This window comes from Hyaena hyaena, unplaced genomic scaffold, assembly GCF_003009895.1.
Source record: "Hyaena hyaena isolate Hyena2069 unplaced genomic scaffold, ASM300989v1 scaffold_621, whole genome shotgun sequence".
In the NCBI taxonomy this organism is placed as follows: Eukaryota; Metazoa; Chordata; class Mammalia; order Carnivora; family Hyaenidae; genus Hyaena; species Hyaena hyaena.
Window position 1 is genome coordinate 185,099 of NW_024081249.1, and position 6,000 is coordinate 191,098.

Genomic DNA, 6,000 nt, shown 5'->3' on the forward strand with positions numbered 1-6,000 from the left:
TTTCTTTTTTATGGCTGAATAATACTCCATTGTGCATATATGTACCACATTTTCTTTATCCATTCATCCATTAATGCACATTTAGGTTGTTTCCATGTCCTGACTATTTCAATGAACATAGGGACATTGATCAAGATAGTGATTTCATTTCCTTCAGATAAATAATTGGTAGTGGAATTGCTGGACCATGTGGTTATTCTATTTTTATTTGTTTTTTAGAAACTTCCATACCCTTTTCTATATTGGCTACATCAATTTACATTCCCACAAACAATATACTGGGTTCCCTTTTCTAGAGAATTTTGACATTTAGGTTAAATTTCATTTTTTTTCCTCTTGAAGACTATAAGCAATAGCTGAGGAACAAAAATATGCTTTAAAATATTTTTTAATGTTTAGTTATTTTTGAGAGACAGAGGGAAACAGAACGTGAGCAGGGGCAGGGGATGGGGTGAGCAGAGAGGGAGACACAGAATCCTAAGCAGGCTCCAGGCTCTAGGCTTTCAGCACAGAACCTCATGCGGAGTTTGAATCCATGAACTGTGAGATCATGATCTGAGTCAAAGTCAGACACAGCCACTGAGACACTCAGGTACCCAAACATGTTTTGCATTGAGCAGTATAAATAGAATGCATATGTGTTATTATATGCATGTGGGGCTTATTTACTGTTTTCTAGCTTTTTATCTAGTATAAATGCATGCATAATAGATGTATATGATATCTGTATGCCTCTGTGTGTGTGTGTGTGTGTGTGTGTGTGTGTGTGTGTGTGTGTGTATTTGAGATGGCTCATTTGTATCTTTTCTGTAATTGCAAGTCATTGGACTACATTCATTCATCCACAATATTATCAAATTATTATAAAATGTCATTTAAAAAGCATTCCTTCTTTTGTGGCTGTAGCCATATTTTAAAACAACGACATAACATCAAAAGTTAGGAAAACTTCAGAAGCTTCATCTTGAATTTATCTTGGATTAAACTTAAAAAAAATAAACATTATTATTGTGATATTTTAGGTGGCATTTTTAAGTATTAAATTTGGTGTGACATTGGCCAAATAGGGTATACTAGTATACTCATTTAGGAAAGAGATGGCATAATGAAGAAACTAAAAGGTGCTGGTTAACAGTAAAACTTATTTTGTAATATTTTTTAAATGGACATTTTAATTTTAAGGAGGTAAAATAAAGTGAAAGGGATAAATGTTTTTAAACCAAAAAGACAAATATAAACAAGAGAACAAAGCTAAGGTGGCCATTCTTTAAAGAGTTTGGCTCTTTTAATGAAGATTCAACCTTTGTTTTTAGAGCTATGAAGAATGGAATTTTTATTTATTTATTTATTTATTTTTTACTGATGGAAAAGTGCTAGAATGGATTTACTGAAGGTCATTTTTACAGGGAATATTTTTGAAAAAGGGAAACCCCCGGGAAAATGAAACAAAGACATATTGGAGGAAAGATGGCAGAGAAGACAGAAGCTGTGCATGTTCCAGAAGGTGAATCTGAGCAGATCAATAGGCTTCTTGCAAATCGGTTAAAGCAGTTTCATGGCTCTGGCAACTTGAGCAAGATGGCAATCCTCCAAGAAAATTCCTGTTTAAGTTGAGATGTCGAATTTGTGGGAGCAATGAAGGAGAACTTATCCATTAGAGAATCAGGCTGCATTAGGTGTGTGTATGATAGTTGTTAACTATATTACATATGGGCTAAAACAGTCTTGCTGTAAAGTTGGGAAAGTTCACATGATAATTGTGTTCACCCAAAGACATTTGCTCTGAAAACAGTGAACTTTTCAGCCTTTTTCAGTGTCAGTCTTAGTTTTTATAATTAACCATATGCCTGCAGAAATGAAAAGACTTCCTGAGTTATTTCTGATTGGGTGACCTCTAAATTGCTTGCTGGGCAGGAGTCTAAGTGGTGACTTCCTGACTATTCATACTTCCCTATGCAACACAATTGTCCTTTATACCCACTTTACATTCAGAAAAGTAGCATTTGGCTGTGTGAGTAGAAGAGCTTTGGTGTTTACTGTTCAGTTTTAATTACATTCAAATGGTCGGAATCTCATCAGATTCCTTGATGGAATTGGCAAGATCTGGCCCAGTTTAATGCACTTGGACAATATGCCCTAAATTTCATGGGAGGAGCCATGAAAACAGCTTTTGATTTTGATGTACACACTTGTATAATGTAAGATAAAATCCAATGCATAAAGATCAGTTCTGTTTCTGCCAAAGCAAATATACTGCTAGAGTATGGTGGTAATGTTCACCTTTTTCTCATTATTTTTTTTATACATTTGCATCTCTACACAAGAATTTAGCACCATTCTTATCAGGCTTCCACCCCCCCACTATTCTGAGCATGTTAGGCTTATCCACATTTAAATAGACAAAATGATCTATAGAAATCATTATTTTTATTTAAACCAAGTATCATAGTAATGTGTCATTGTAAATACATGGGAAAAAAATTCACCAGTCAATGCAACTGTATTAAAGAGTCATATCCCTTCCAGGAATCATCTACTATAATAAAGTTAATGAAATCATCAAGTTCTTATTAGAATGAGAATAATCATTCCCTAGATAGGAAAAGAAACAGCTATTTCTAAGGCTTTGGGGACTAGCATTTTCAGTGTTCATACTATGAATTTGGAGAAGACATTATAATCTTTAGAGAATGGTATGGGTTCTATAAAATGTGTTCAAATCCATTGTCTATAATGAGAATAATTGGAATAGCTGTTTTTCCAAATTCCTAAACACACACTCACTACCAAAATTCACACGGGAAGAAATAGAAAACCTGAACAGACCCATAACGAGTGAAGAAATCGAATCAGTGATCAAAAATCTCCCAACAAATAAGAGCCCTGGACCTGATGGTTTCCCTGGGGAATTCTACCAGACATTTAAAACAGAATTAATCCCAATTCTTCTCAAGCTATTCCAAAAAATAGAAGTCGAAGGAAAACTCCCGGACTCATTTTATGAAGCCAGCATCACTCTGATTCCCAAGCCAGACAGAGATCCAACAAAAAAAGAGAACTATAGGCCAATATCCTTGATGAATACGGATGCAAAAATTCTCAACAAGATCCTTGCAAATCGAATCCAGCAGCATATCAAAAGAATCATCCACCAAGATCAAGTGGGATTCATTCCTGGGTTACAGGGCTGGTTCAACATTCGCAAATCAATCAATGTGATCCATCATATCAATAAAAGAAAAGATAAAAACCATATGATCCTGTCAATAGATGCAGAAAAAGCATTTGACAAAATACAGCATCCCTTCTTAATAAAGACTCTCGAGAAAGTTGGGATAGAAGGAACCTACTTAAACATCATCAAAGCCATCTATGAGAAGCCTTCAGCTAACATCATCCTCAACGGGGAAAAACTGAGAGCTTTCCCCCTGAGATCAGGAACACGACAGGGATGTCCACTCTCACCACTGTTGTTTAACATAGTGCTGGAAGTCCTAGCATCAGCCATCAGACAACAAAAGGAAATCAAAGGCATCAGAATTGGCAAAGAGGAAGTCAAACTTTCACTCTTCGCAGATGACATGATACTCTACATAGAAAACCCGACAGACTCCACCAGAAGCCTACTAGAACTGATCCAAGAATTCAGCCAAGTTGCAGGGTACAAAATCAACGTACAGAAATCGGTTGCATTTTTATACACCAATAATGAAGCAACAGAAAGAGAAATCAAGAAACTGATCCCATTCACAATTGCACAAAAAACCATAAAATACCTCGGAATAAACCTAACCAAGGATACAAGAGATCTGTATGATGAAAACTATAGAAAACTTATGAAGGAAATTGAAGAAGACACAAAGAAATGGAAAAACATTCCATGCTCATGGATAGGAAGAATAAATATAGTTAAGATGTCATTACTACCTAAAGCACTCTACACATTCAATGCAATTCCAATCAAAATTGCACCAGCATACTTCTCAAAACTAGAACAAACTATCCAAAAATTTGTATGGAACCACAAAAGACCCCGAATAGCCAAAGTAATACTGAAAAATAAAACCAAAACGGGAGGTATCACCATCCCAGACTTCAGCCTCTACTACAAAGCTGTCATCCTCAAGACAGTATGGTATTGGCACAAAAACAGACACATAGACCAATGGAACAGAATTGAGAACTCAGAAGTGGACCCAAAAGTATACAGCCAACTGATCTTTGACAAAGCAGGAAAGAATATCCAATGGAAAAAAGACAGCCTTTTTAACAGATGGTGTTGGGAGAACTGGACAGCAACATGCAGAAGAATGAAACTAGATCATTTTCTCACACCATGCACAAAAATCAACTCAAAATGGATAAAGGACCTGAACGTGAGACAGGAAACTATCAACACCCTAGAGGAGAAAGCAGGAAACAACCTCCTTGACCTCCACCGCAGCAACTTCTTACTTGACACATCCCCAAAAGCAAGGGAATCAAGAGCAAAAATAAACTGTTGGGACCTCATCAAGATTAAAAGCTTCTGCACAGCCAAGGAAACAACCCAGAAAATTAATAGGCAACCAACGGAATGGGAAAAGATAGTTGCAAATGACATATCAGATAAAGGGTTAATATCCAGAATCTATAAGGAACTCACCAAACTACACGCCCGAAAAACAAACAACCCAGTGAAGAAATGGGCAGAAGACATGAACAGACACTTCTCCAAAGAGGACATCCAGATGGCCAACAGACACATGAAACGATGCTCAGCATCCCTCCTCATCAGGGAAATACAAATCAAAACCACACTGAGATACCACCTCACGCCAGTCAGAGTGGCTAAAATGAGCAAATCAGAGAACTCTAGATGCTGGCGAGGATGTGGAGAAACGGGCACCCTCCTACACTGTTGGTGGGAATGTAAACTGGTACAGCCCCTCTGGAAAACAGTGTGGAGGTTCCTCAGGAAACTAACAATAGAACTCCCCTATGACCCAGCAATAGCACTGCTAGGAATTTACCCAAGGGATACAGAAATGCTGAGGCATAGGAGCACATGTACCCCAATGTTCATAGCAGCACTCTCCACAATAGCTAAAACATGGAAAGAGCCTAAGTGTCCATCAACAGATGAATGGATCAAGAAGATGTGGTTTATCTATACCATGGAATACTACATGGCAATGAGAAACAATGAAATCTGGCCATGTGTAGCAACATGGATGGACCTTGAGGGTGTTATGCTGAGCGAAATAAGTCAGGCAGAGAAGGACAAATATCATATGTTTGCACGTATAGGAGGATTAGGAGGAACTTGACGGAGGAACAAGGGGGAGAAGAAAGGCAGAAATGGTGGGGGAAAGGGAGAGAGGCAAACCATGAGAGACTCTTGAATGCTGAAAAAAACTGAGGACTGATGGATGTGGGGGGGAGGGGGGATGGGCATGGAGGAGGGCACTTTGGGGATGAGCACTGAGTGTTATGTGGAAACTAATTTGACAATAAACTATTTGTAAAAAAAAATAAAATAAAATAAAATAAAACGAAACAATAAATAGTAAAAAAAAATAAAATGAAATGAAAAGAAAAAATTTCTTTAAAGAAAATAAGTCCTCTTGATTTAGAAAATTGCATTGATCTTTTTTCCTCCCAGAATTATATTACCTAATATTTAAAGTATATACAACCAGAAATTTCTCTTTGGACAATTATTTAATATAATAAATAAAAGAATATATTTCAAAAAAAAAAAAAGAAATAGCTGTTTTTCTCAATGCTTTAATTTTGTTACATATCAGACCTTGGTTATGATCTTGAGTTCAATGCTTTCACAAGGCAATTAGTTTTGCTTTTCCTCTTTGTCAAAGGTTACCCTCAGAAAACCAGTAACCTGCTGTCAATGTATGCTCTTGTCCTTAAAAGTAATGAGGGGAAGGAATATGTGTGGTTCAATGCAAATAACTCACTGATCCTTGAAAATCAATCTAAATGGCATATCCTACTGACAAC